Consider the following 14,406-nt stretch of genomic DNA (forward strand, 5'->3'; position numbering starts at 1 on the left):
ATAGGACCACACCAGCTGCAAGTTTTAGTGTGAGACATTTTCGCGTCTCTGTTACGTTGCAACCTTAAAAACATTGCCCCACCATGAAAGGTATAACGTTTCTCACTGGATAGACAGAATTTTTGTAGGGGGAGCTTATGGTTAACATTGAGACCCTGATTGGTCAGATGAAAACACAGCCAGATAGTTTTTTCTGAACCAACTTCGGTAAATTGTAGTAAGGAGAAGTTAGGAGAGAGTTGCTTCCGAAACGGCGAGGTGAGCAGAGCTGTGCCGTCCGTCGCCCTCTGACGAACACCGACAAGATAATGAACGCACGCGATGCCGAATAACAGCGCATAAAGCTTCACTCAGAACTGCAGAAGTCTCATCTGTCACACCCCCTTTTTGCGTAATACTAGTGTCGATCGTCAATTAAAGCTCATGGTGTTCACATTTGCCACTTGAAGTAAAAATCTGAAACGCGATGATTTTTCTGTTATATAGTTATTGAGAAGCCACATCAGCCACTGTAATTTACAAGTTAGATAAGTAATTAAAGATAATTGAGGGTCTCTGTGGACCATTTTGACAGTTTTCTCTCTTGTGAAACTTAATTTAAACCTATATTATAGATGGGATACGGCATAGGTCATCCTTCGATCCATTGTAGAACTTGGAAACCCACTCAGGGAATATTCGTTCACATTTTTGTTGAACACAGTTGGTTTTTATCATCCTGTATTAAGACATTTCCTTTTAGCAATAGTGCAATTTATAAACAATGTTTTGTGAGTAGAATAAAATTTCCAGTGGTAAACTTAACCGCTTTTTCGACGCTATTTTACCAGATAACTAAAAATAGGAAAGCCTTGAACCCCTTCCACTAAATTTAGTTAGGATTAAGATTCTTTTACAAGGAGTGCAGTGGAGCTGACGCTGAAATAATTAAGTATTTGGATATATCATCGCTAGTCTCAATGAACTCTTCTGAACTCTACATGTCATGTGTGGTCTGGGGTCTCCTTACCAGCAACAGGTCCCAGGTTCAAACTAGTCAATTCTCTAAAAAACACCCTGAGAGAGTCGTTGCGCGGTAATGGTAGGGAGACACGATATAGAACAAACAGACGCCACGCAGAATGTTAGACTATATGCGACTAAATCTGAATGAAATAGTTGTTAAATGATGCCACTGCAGTCAACATTTAAATTTTTCTACATAACAGGACTTGAAGCTCTCGTAATATACAATCCACAATCAAACATTGCTGCTGTGACCTTTCGTCTCAATGCACTCTCACACACTCTCAGTGACTGGTTGTTTATTTACTACAATGGCACCCACAACAACGCTTAATTCTTAACGCCATTCATTCACGATTGCTCAAAATTACGCATTCATAAATGCCCGTTATGGTTATTAGTGGCTCACAAGAACCCACAAGCTATATTACATGTTGTAAATGAGAGGTATTTCTGTACAAAATGCGAAAAAGCAGAATTAGTGAATGAGGGAACGCATTTCAAAGCGGTTCATTATTAAATCGTAGCGGCCCTATGAGAAATGCTAATGATAATCACAGGTTGTGGAAAGAGAAGATGTGAGAGAGTGGTCGGCCAGTGGCAGAGCGTCATTTATTTTAATAAAGCAGCATCGGGAACCAGCGCGCGGCCTTCTTGTGGATCCTGAGGTCTCGGCTGGGCGCCTGAGGAAGGCTTCGTGCGGCGCACGGCACCTGTCGAGGCCTCCACACAGACCTTGCGAATGCGTGACGCCGCCGCTGGAGGCTAATTGGAGTTCGGCACGAATCCAAACACTTGTGCCGCCGACCGGAGAGGCGGCGCGAGGGCTGAACTGGACCCGCCCGCAGCTCTCCTTTTTTGCGACTCTGCGTGGATGCTGCGCTTGGAAATAAGAAGTCCGCTTTCTCCGCCGCTGGGGACCTGTGCGGGAGCAGCGACGTACAGGCAGCTACTAGTCAGAAGTCCGCTTCACTTCTAATTGGCTGCCACAGTAGTTGCTACTTGTAGCATCACGACATTCAATGATGCACCACAGAGAGCGCCACCAAGTGAATAAACTGATTTCTAAGTGACAGGTTCCTCTCGTCTATTTGTGAATATTCAGCTGACAGGTTTCAAGAGAGTGGTGATGTAGTGTGACCCACATAGGGGAGGAGATTTTAATGTACACTGACGGTAAAAAAATTTCAACACCAAAAAATTATTATTGTACAGTAATGAAACTTCGAGAATACATTTCTCTATCTAATATACTTAAGGAGGACGTTGATGGTAAACACACAATATTTCAAAAATACACCAAACAGACAGTTTTTTAGATATGGCAATGAAATGTTGTACCATGCTTTACATGGAAGTAACACATTTACATATAAAATCCGTTGAGTATATACATTTAACTGTTTTTTGAATGAAATTTGAAGTTTTATTTTCTAAAAATAATGTATGTTCCCTTTTCTCGGTAAGTATTCAGGAGATTTCTACAAACAATTCTCTGTTTCATCTCTTTATATGTTGCAAGCTTCTCTCACGAGGTTTTTGGAATAGGTCAAATAGACGAATTTTCATAATTTTTAAATTATAATTCCACAAGTAAAATTTTAAACTCATACAGAATCCAAGCACTTTGCCCCATATCTCAGCTTTCAATCAGAATATCAAAATTTGCTCTTGCGACAACGTTTATTAGGTTTACATAAATATGTGTACAAAACTGCATAATTCTAGAATTCATAGAATCTGAGGAATAGGTACATAAACTTTAACAAACAAACTTTTCAGCCACGCCGGATTAGCCCAGCGGTCTGAGGCGCTGCAGTCATGGACTGTGCGGCTGATCCCGGCGGAGGTTCGAGTCCTCTCTCGGGCATGGGTGTATGTGTTCGTCCTTAGGTTAATTTAGGTTAAGTAGTGTGTAAGCTTAGGGACTGGTGACTTCAGCAGTTAAGTCCCATAAGATTTCACATACACAAACTTTTCAGGAAACTCAATTTAAAGTTCAACCTAACATTTTTCCTTATGTCACTTCTTCAGAAGGCACTACATTTGTACTCTGGATCATCTTTCCCTTCGAGGCTTCTCTTCTGGTTTCTTATTGTCTGTCTTCTTTCCTTTATCAGGTCTTCAACTGGCTTTTCAGCTGCAGAGACGCGCTGTAAATCTATTTTTCTCAGGATATATTGAGAAAAATTTCCTATCTTGAAGCCCATTCTTTCTAATACCTTCATCCTCCCGACGATTATCCAGTTTTTTATACACTCTTTCTGATCGTTGCATAACTGAATGACGAAAGAAGAAACACTTGTACAAATCTCCGTCAGTATCACAAGGCAAAAAAGAACTGATTCGTCATAAACGATGCAGCTAGTTTTTTATTGTTTATAAGATACGGGACAGAGTCAAATATTATCTATGAAACCAACGAGTATGTATCACGGCTGTCTAGATATATCCCGTACACGTTTGCTTGAAAGTAATACATAGAATCGTTGTTCACTCAGCTGGTATTAAAGTGCTGCTTCAAAACGTGGGCGTGGCAGGGAGCCGCGTCACACTTTTAATTAATTTTCAGGCACTTCGGAAGCGATTTCAACATTGAAACTTTGGGAATTTATTGTCCATGAGTTGTACTAACAAATAAAAAATAAATCGAAAATTGACATTTTTGGTCCAATTCCTCAACGTCCCTCCTTAAGTGATTAACATTCAAAGATCACATATTTATGGAAGCGCAAGATAATCCACTGAAAGTGTGAAATGCTGCGACAATAATAACCGTTGTAACCACCAGAACGTTGAACGAAGCGTGCAAACGTGCATGCATCGTGTTGTACAGGCGCCGGATGTCAGCTTGTGGGGTCGAGTTACGTGTCCGTTGCATGTGGTCAGTCGGTATAAGGACGGTTAAAACTGTTTCTGGATGACACTGGAGTGGTCATCCGACGATGTCCCATACGTGATCGAGTAGAGACAGATTTGGTGGTCGGCCAAGGTGACGTATCAACAGCGGTAGTACACTCCTGGAAATGGAAAAAAGAACACATTGACACCGGTGTGTCAGACCCACCATACTTGCTCCGGACACTGCGAAAGGGCTGTACAAGCAATGATCACACGCATGGCACAGAGGACACACCAGGAACCGCGGTGTTGGCCGTCGAATGGCGCTAGCTGCGCAGCATTTGTTCACCGCCGCCATCAGTGTCAGCCAGATTGCCGTGGCATACGGAGCTCCATCGCAGTCTTCAACACTGGTAGCATGCCGCGACTGCGTTGACGTGAACCGTATGTGCAGTTGACGGACTTTGAGCGAGGGCGTATAGTGGGCATGCGGGAGGCCGGGTGGACGTACCGCCGAATTGCTCAACACGTGGGGCGTGAGGTCTCCACAGTACATCGATGTTGTCGCCAGTGGTCGGCGGAAAGTGCACGTGCCCGTCGACCTGGGACCGGACCGCAGCGACGCACGGATGCACGCCAAGACCGTAGGATCCTACGCAGTGCCGTAGGGGACCGCACCGCCACTTCCCAGCAAATTAGGGACACTGTTGCTCCTGGGGTATCGGCGAGGACCATTCGCAACCGTCTCCATGAAGCTGGGCTACGGTCCCGCACACCGTTAGGCCGTCTTCCGCTCACGCCCCAACATCGTGCAGCCCGCCTCCAGTGGTGTCGCGACAGGCGTGAATGGAGGGACGAATGGAGACGTGTCGTCTTCAGCGATGAGAGTCGCTTCTGTCTTGGTGCCAATGATGGTCGTATGCATGTTTGGTGCCGTGCAGGTGAGCGCCACAATCAGGACTGCATACGACTGAGGCACACAGGGCCAACACCCGACATCATGGTGTGGGGAGCGATCTCCTACACTGGCCGTCCACCTCTGGTGATCGTCGAGGGGACACTGAATAGTGCACGGTACATCCAAACCGTCATCGAACCCATCGTTCTACCATTCCTAGACCGGCAAGGGAACTTGCTGTTCCAACAGGACAATGCACGTCCGCATGTATCCCGTGGCACCCAACGTGCTCTAGAAGGTGTAAGTCAACTACCCTGGCCAGCGAGATCTCCGGATCTGTCCCCCATTGGGCATGTTTGGGACTGGATGAAGATTCGTCTCACGCGGTCTGCACGTCCAGCACGAACGCTGGTCCAACTGAGGCGCCAGGTGGAAATGGCATGGCAAGCCGTTCCACAGGACTACATCCAGCATCTCTACGATCGTCTCCATGGGAGAATAGCAGCCTGCATTGCTGCGAAAGGTGGATATACACTGTACTAGTGCCGACATTGTGCATGCTCTGTTGCCTGTGTCTATGTGCCTGTGGTTCTGTCAGTGTGATCATGTGATGTATCTGACCCCAGGAATGTGTGAATAAAGTTTCCCCTTCCTGGGACAATGAATTCACGGTCTTCTTATTTCAATTTCCAGGAGTGTATTTTGGCGGATGTCATCCTGTTGGAAAACACTCCCGAGAATGTTGTACATTAATTTCAGTCCAACAGGTCGAATCGCAAGATTGACATACAAATTTGCAGCCAGAGTGCGTGATAACCACAGAGTGCTCCTACTGGCTCCTACTGATATACGAAATCGCGCCCCAGACCGTAACTCCAGTTTTGTACGTACAGCGTGTCTGGTGCCAACTGCTGCTCAAAGTGCTGCTGAAGATGCAGTACGATGCGCCAGAGGTGTACGATAGTGCCATGGGGCCATCCCGAGCCCGGCCTTCCTGCGACTCTGCATTCTCGTAACAATTGCGTAGAGCTTTTATATTACTGCCACGTCTTTCGGCAGTATCGCATAACGAGAGTCCAACATCTCGTAGCCCTGTTACAAGACCTCGTTCGAACTCGCAGAGATGTTTTTAATGGCGTCTTTGTCGCCTTAAAGGGATTCTTGACTAACATCAGCTTTCCACGTCCAACCTAAAAGGTAACCAACGATCACGACCATTTCAGTGTTATTAGAGTAAACCTGATATGCGTCCTCATGGTGGCCCGAAATCTGGAAAGATATCGTCTGTGAGATGTAGATACACGCCTCCAACTTTCGTTAATGTCACTCAACTTCTTCCTTGTGTTTATTTTTTCTGACAGAGTACATTGCCTCACAAAAAGACTAGGGCATCCAGAAGAGGTCGTGGAAACGAAATGAAACTTCTCGAGTTTCAAAGTGTGTGTGGTCTTACTTCAGTGATTACAAAATCGAGTCAGATTTACAAAGAAGGTGGCCGTGAGCCCACTTATCGGTATGACGTTCGAACCCCTCGGAACTGAAAGCATGCTATTGATTGTTGGGAAGTGTGTCATAAAGCCACTGCATCCTTTCCTGAGGCACGTTGGCCCACACGTGTTGCAACTGGTCTTTGATGTCCTGGATAATCGCTCTATGACGGAGTTAGCATCCGTGTTAGTACCACAGAAATGTTCAATGTTGTCTCGGGAGTACTCCATAGTGATGCAGACATTTCACAGAGACTCACGTCATGTGGCTCTGAGCACTATGGGACTTAACAGCGGAGGTCGTCAGTCCCCTAGAACTGAGAACTACTTAAACCTAACGAACCTAAGGACATCACACACATCCATGCCCGAGGCAGGATTCGAACCTGCGACCGTAGCAGTCGCGCATTTCCAGATTGAAGTGCCTAGAACCGCTCGGCCACACTAGCCGGCCAAACGGCACTACCAACCTATCACATGAGGGACAGCACATCAGGACACATACAGTGGACCACCAGAAATCCCTCGGTCATTGACTTGAAGTCATACGCGATGGCTCCCCCCACCACGAAGCCGGATGTAACCGCACTGCGCCTCTTAAAAACATTAGAAGAATGAAACTTCTCTCAGGGTCGCCGCCATCTCACTGACGTAGTTCATCCGGGGTAGAGCAGAAACACAATTTATTGCTCAATATTTTGCGACGCTGTTCAGAAGTGTTCACTGCCTCTCATTCATGACGCCAGTCCAAACACAGCTATTTGTATACTGGTGTTGTCGGCAGCCTATAAATGGGACGGAAGTTACCTAATCGGGCTGGAGGCAGAGGTAACAGTTACGTGGTACCATGAACGAATGGAGGAATTTTGTCTTCACAAATACCGCACTAGTTTTGACGCCTGTAAAATAGGAGATAACCGGTACTGTTCTGTTTGGTGGTGATACTCTTTAATAACTTTCATTAACGACGTAGACCATGATGTTCTACTAATCATTCTTTCCAGAGTCGGAGAATTGTTAGTCAAATTCCAGGTGAGCTGTCTGCGAGGAATATCTGGGAGGGCACTTGTAGTTGCTTTATTTCCTTACAGTCAAGGGAAATTTTCAGAAAAAATCGTTCACAAAAGATAAGAGGAACCATTTTTGGTTTTATTCTGAGAATCTACACAAAGAAATACGAAAGCGTATGGTGCACTTGTGCTCTGGGGGTAGTATCTTTGACTAGTAATCAAAATGTCGTGGGTCCTGTGTTCGAAATCAGCTACATTGTAAATCCTGAATAAAAATAATCAGCAATGGCGGCTGAAGACTTCCGGAAAGAAGTCGCCCTCGTTTCGCCAACGGCTTTATGAAACAGGAGCGAGGGAGCGCATAGAGGTTCAAGGCAGTCTGTTGCGTTTGGGATGGGAAATTGTCAATAAAAGGTGGAAAACTTATCAGTGATGAACCGCATGAGGATGCAGAAGGAAGTCGTCAGTGGAAACCGCTTCATTAAAGACACGTAATGCATATCTACATGAAGAAGTGTCGTGACGATATCTCCACTGACAAAAGATTCCGGAATAGTCAGTCATTCGGATATACAGTAGGGGGCTGCCAAGTGGAAGATGACCCTGAGAAAAAGACTGAATAACCAACGAAAGGGTAACGCTCTACGAGTTGACGTGTGGAATGTCAGAAGTTTGAAATCTATAGGAAGATTATAAAATCTAAAAATGGAAAGGCAAAGGCTTAATCTCGATATAGTAAGGTTTAGTGAAGTGAAATGAAAGAAGATATGGATTTCTGGTCAGATAATTATACTGTAAGTATTACGAAATTTGAATCGTAACATTGTGAATCAAATTTCATAACATTTAATGAGCAGCTATGGGTCGTCATCGACTGCCAGTTCCTTCTGCGTGAATGCGTTTCTAAAGTAACATTGTATCCCTGCAGACATGTATTCACGTCTGAAGTAACATTGTAGAACGTGAATTCTGAACACAGACATCGTACAATAACATAATAAATATATGCTAATGCAAACAACAACTTATTCGATAAGTGCAGTATATCAACAACGCTGCTAATGAACCGACCCTTTGTGGTGATGTTAGTTCCCACCAACTGTTAAATCCTGTCTCTTAAGTTTCTTCTTTCCCTTAAATGTTAGAAGAGTATCATTGTACCAACCATAATACTTAGATTCTGACACTGTGTGTGTGTGAGGGGGGGGGGGGGGGGGCATAAAATCTACTGTGTGATTCATGACTGCTGATTGAACGTATAATATTAGCATGCTGAGGTACAGTTGTGAGATACTGCAACAGTATCCTCGAGATTCCAGCTGTACAACAGATTCCATCTTGCTTTTCGTGGACTATAATTCTGGCGCGCTTCGAGATGGTCTGGTAAATGAATTGGACCACATGGACTGGCGATCACTATTTCCGGACCAAATAAGTTAAAATTACTTGTAAATGCACTAGACCTTGCGACAGGGTGTTGTAGTAAGAGACTGGACTCGCATGTAGGAGGACGGCTGTTCAAATGCTCGTCTGGTCATCCAGTATGAGTCCCTGTGTAGTTTCTGTAAACTGAGAAAGGTAAAGTGCGCGAAAGTTCTTTTGAAAAATGCCTGATGTGACCTGGCAGTTAAATGAAAAGCCGAAGAAATGATGAGCTGTGATTAGTTATTTATCAAACGATTTTTTCATTAGACAGCAAATACTAATACAAACCGGTCTAAGGGTAGCGTGTCTTTTCAGTGGGAACCGAAAAATCAATGTATGATTTCATATCCATGTTTACTCGTCACCAGATGCATAACGGTCCTCTCTCCTGTTCAATTTGATGATGATGAAAAGTGGTGCTACAGAAGAAAAGCGTTTCTCTCCACGAACATTAAACAGTGCTTGCGCCTCACTGATAGTAAAAAGGAGTCGTATATTAGTTGCTTCCTAGGAATACCACTATTCGTTCTAGCATTTATTGCCAACACCACAGGCGCCTTGAGACAGGTGTTTAACAAAAACGACGGAAAGGGATGCTTCAAGCGGAACATCAACATGACAATACAAGTACTGGTTCTAGCACTGCTTAACTGACTAATGCAGCTGTGTTGGAGTTTCTGTGGGAAGAGATTCTGCAACTTGTCTTTACTTGTTCTTGTGCCTTCTGTCTTCTACCATCATCTGCTCCGCAATTCCTTCCGCACTGAAGATGCTACTAAAGCTTATTATGACGGATTTTTAAGCCCCGAACGAATAGATTTCATCTTACCCGGAATCTAGACACTACCACAATCATGAGATGAAGGTGCACAAAAACTGGAACGCATGAAAGTTGTGATGTTTAAATGAAAACTGTTGCATAAGGAAAAGACGAAAATACGAAAATCAGCGAAATGCTCGTTGTTGCAGATACACTCCTGGAAATGAAAAAAAGAGCACATTGACACCGGTGTGTCAGACCCACCATACTTGCTCCGGACACTGCGAGAGGGCTGTACAAGCAATGATCACACGCACAGCACAGCGGACACACCAGGAACCGCGGTGTTGGCCGTCGAATGGCGCTAGCTGCGCAGCATTTGTGCACCGCCGCCGTCAGTGTCAGCCAGTTTGCCGTGGCATACGGAGCTCCATCGCAGTCTTTAACACTGGTAGCATGCCGCGACAGCGTGGACGTGAACCGTATGTGCAGATGACGGACTTTGAGCGAGAGCGTATAGTGGGCATGCGGGAGGCCGGGTGGACGTACCGCCGAATTGCTCAACACGTGGGGCGTGAGGTCTCCACAGTACATCGATGTTGTCGCCAGTGGTCGGCGGAAGGTGCACGTGCCCGTCGACCTGGGACCGGACCGCAGCGACGCACGGATGCACGCCCATACCGTAGGATCCTACGCAGTTCCGTAGGGGACCGCACCGCCACTTCCCAGTAAATTAGGGACACTGTTGCTCCTGGGGTATCGGCGAGGACCATTCGCAACCGTCTCCATGAAGCTGGGCTACGGTCCCGCACACCGTTAGGCCGTCTTCCGCTCACGCCCCAACATCGTGCAGCCCGCCTCCAGTGGTGTCGCGACAGGCGTGAATGGAAGGACGAATGGAGACGTGTCGTCTTCAGCGATGAGAGTAGCTTCTGCCTTGGTGCCAATGATGGTCGTATGCGTGTTTGGCGCCGTGCAGGTGAGCGCCACAATCAGGACTGCATACGACTGAGGCACACAGGGCCAACACCCGGCATCATGGTGTGGGGAGCAATCTCCTACACTGGCCGTACACCTCTGGTGATCGTCGAGGGGACACTGAATAGTGCACGGTACATCCAAACCGTCATCGAACCCATCGTACTACCATTCCTAGACAGGCAAGGGAACTTGCTGTTCCAACAGGACAATGCACGTGCATGTATCCCGTGCCACCCAACGTGCTCTAGAAGGTGTAAGTCAACTATCCCTGCCAGCAAGATCTCCGGATCTATCCCCCATTGAGCATGTTTGGGACTGGATGAAGCGCCAGGTGGAAATGGCATGGCAAGCCGTTCCACAGGACTACATCCAGCATCTCTACGATCGTCTCCATGGGAGAATAGCAGCCTGCATTGCTGCGAAAGATGGATATACACTGTACTAGTGCCGACATTGTCGTGCTCTGTTGCCTGTGTCTATGTGCCTGTGGTTCTGTCAGTGTGATCATGTGATGTATCTGACCCCAGGAATGTGTCAATAAAGTTTCCCCTTCCTGGGACAATGAATTCACGGTGTTCTTATTTCAGTTTCCAGGAGTGTATGTTCTTACGTAATCTATTCGATATGGTATCCAGGATAAAACACATTTTTACACGCTAACTGAGTTGATCTCGGAGATCAATACTGTGTCAGAGTCAGAGACGAAGTGTCAAACGCAGTGAAACTTGCAAGTATCAAACTGCCCTGTAACGTCAGAACGTTAAATATCAGGGAGCGATTTGAGATGAGGCAGAATAACTGGTCTCCAGGGAACTGGTTTGTAATTCGTTACATTTTGAACCTCAGGTATACGAGTGACTCAAAAAAAGATTTAACTAATACAGTCCAGTATTTCGTCCTGAACTGCGAGTGTTTATAAGAGACAAAGTTTACTTCTGGCTGCGTGCACACGTGGTCGGATTTGTGAGGCACTAGCTGCGAGAGCTGCAAAGTTCGTCGCCCACCGAACGCGGATACTGGAGCTGAGTAATCAGTTAACCTATTATGAAACCTCAACTGTTGTGACATCTCTTCGTTCGTAGCTGGTTGTTGCTTCCTAGGCCGTTCCTGCAAGCAGCAACATATGGTATGCTGGAGTCGGCAAAATTTTGCAGCCGTCTTCCTGTATGGTATTTAACTATTCAATTGATTATAACCTACTAGTGAAGTGCACTGGCTGTATCTTCTGCCTTGTGGCCGTTAACGTTCCGGGCACCTGCCCGTGTCGTTAGCGTAGTTTTCCGGCAGTGTGTTTTCCTCGCCTCGCCGTGTTGATGCTGTCCGGCACGGCATGTAGTTCAACAGCCTTGGTGTTGTGCATATTTTTTGAGTGCTTATTGTGCCTTGACTGTATTTACACGCCAATTGTCAAGACGTAGTGCTGCTGGGATCTTCGTCCTGACTGATATTTTCGGTTGTCGTGCCGTTGGTGGGATGATTAGATTGTTGGTTCGTTCTTCAGCCGACCCTAGGTCGTGTTCCCATCCGATTATTTAGGTATTACGCTTGGCTGCCTGTCTCAACTTATGTTAGGGTTTCCTCCCCAGGCCGACCATTGGAAAACATCTGAGCACCATTGTTCTATTGTTTTTAGATTGTGATTTTTTTTTAGCCTCGCGTACTGTACCAGGCCTTCAGCCGTCTGTTAATTTAGTTGTTTTACTTTTAAAATAAGGCCTTAAGCCGACTGAAATTAAGATTTCAAGATTGGATTGTTTGAAACTCATTTTAAAAAAGGAGATTTTGCTCTATTTTAAATCTTCCTTATTGAAGCCTTAAGCTTTCAGTTCTTCAATGTTCACTATCTGGCCTTCAGTCGAGCTTCAATGTAATTTTTTTTTAACTATGGCCTTCAGCCGTATGTATTCCTTAAGGCAATTTTAAAAACTTGTGTTTGGGACTTAAGCCGTATTGTTTTTGAATCCTTGTAAGGTAAGGGCATGTGTGATTAAGTGCCTTTAGGAAAACAAAGTATGTGTGTTTTGTGCAAGTAACAGTAACTGATCTTGGCTCCTTTCCACAACCACAACCTGATCCGCTCTGTACTTACGTATCTGACGTAACAAACTTTAGAGAGACAATGCTCTTACCGACTGAGTTAACCAGGGGCGACTCTGATCCCGTCGTCATAGCATAAATTTTGGTAATCCTGTTCCCCTCACAAACTTCACAAAAGCTTATCTAGCAGCATCTGTTGTTCTGGAAGAAACCATATCGCGAATAAATGTTCTGGTTCAGCTCCCAGCTTTAATCTGTCACGAAGTGTCAATTAGAACAATGGTTGAGCTGAACCCTAAGATGTCATCCGACACGTCTGTGGTCGTCTCTGAGCACATTTTGCAGCATTGTATTGATCACTCTGGATGTTGTGAAAGACAGTCTATTAATATAAATACAACCTAAGCCAGAAAAAAATAACGCACCACGAAGGAATTGTCCAAATGGTACGGAATCGGTAGATGTGATGTACATGTTCAGGCAAGCAAATGATTCGAGTTTCACAAAAACTGGATGATTCATTCAAGAGAAAGAGTTTGACAAACTGAGCAACTCAGTAAAGCAGTGGTCCACCTCTGCCCCTACACAAGCAGCTGTTCGGGTGGGCACTGACTGACAGAGTTATTGGATGTCCTGAGGGATATCGTGCCAAATTCTGTCCAGTTGGCGCGTTAGGTCGCTAAAGTCACGAGATTGTTGGAGAACCCTGCGAATAGTACTCCAAATGCCCTTATCTGGGGAGAGATCAGGCCTGGCAAGCACGAAGACAAACAGTAGAAACGGGCGGGCATTATCTTGCTGAAGCCCAGGATGGCTTGCAATAGAGAGCAACAAAACGGGGCGTAGAATACCGCCGGCGTAGAGCTGTTCTCTAAGGGTGTAAGGCTGACGCGGATGATGACCAAAGGGGTCCATCATTCCTGGTTGTCGGACCTTGAGGCAGGAGACAATCAGGTTGTTATGCGACTCTAGACACGTCTTCTGCCTGGAATCTTATTGGCTGGAGAAGAATTGTGTTCAGAGATGACTCCCACTTTGAACTGAGCCCCAATCCCCAACGAAGACTTACCTTGAGACGACCCAGCAACCAGGAATCTTCAAATTAGGCAAATTTTGTTCCCAAGATAGCGTCAGTTCACTATTATGCATCTCAAATTGTAGCACGATTCTGGTCTTCTGACACTGACAGTTACCCTACTTGTAGATGTCATCGCTTTCGATGAAGACAGACATGAAGGGAAGCTGGTGACCCGCAATAATTTTCATGCGGTCCCCATGTGTAATGGTATCCTTCCAATACTAACGCAGGTCGCATGAATAAGGTGAATAGCCCAGTAACATAATAATGCCCTCAACAGCCTGTGTCAGTGGCGCGGCTCATGTTTTGTGTAGCCGTTCGCTTGGATGATGGTGTATCTGTACACGACCATTACCCTCCTGTAACAATAAGTCTTATTCATCTGACCAGGCGAAAAGTTTCTATGTGTTGTGTCCGTGGGTGTAACGAGGTGCACGAACACTCCAGAACACATCAAACACTACCGAATACATTCATTTACAACACATACTGTATTAATCATACGTAACGTTGTATTCTTGAGTCTCACTGCAGTCTCTATATCTCTGTTCCACTAGGGCTGGATTACAAGCAGTGTTAATGGCAGTGGCGTCGATGTAGGTTTGTAAACTCGCCCTGCTCTCTCTACCGTAAGCTGGGCGTGATCGGAAAGTAATCTAATGATAACATAGGGCAGAATTGTTGAGTCTGCCGGCTTAAAAAGAAACGTGGCCTATCACAGTTGCAGGCAATGTGGCGATGAGAATTCCGCGTCCTCTAGTTGACGTGTGGAGAGACACCTGTCGGCGTCTAGCGAGCGCTTTACAGTAGCGAATCGCGGTGCCCGATTTAAATGTCTCTTCTGCGGGTATGTGAGCGCCGCGCGACTTGCAGTGTGTGATCGA

Source organism: Schistocerca gregaria, chromosome 5 (genome assembly GCF_023897955.1).
Source record: "Schistocerca gregaria isolate iqSchGreg1 chromosome 5, iqSchGreg1.2, whole genome shotgun sequence".
NCBI lineage: Eukaryota > Metazoa > Arthropoda > Insecta > Orthoptera > Acrididae > Schistocerca > Schistocerca gregaria.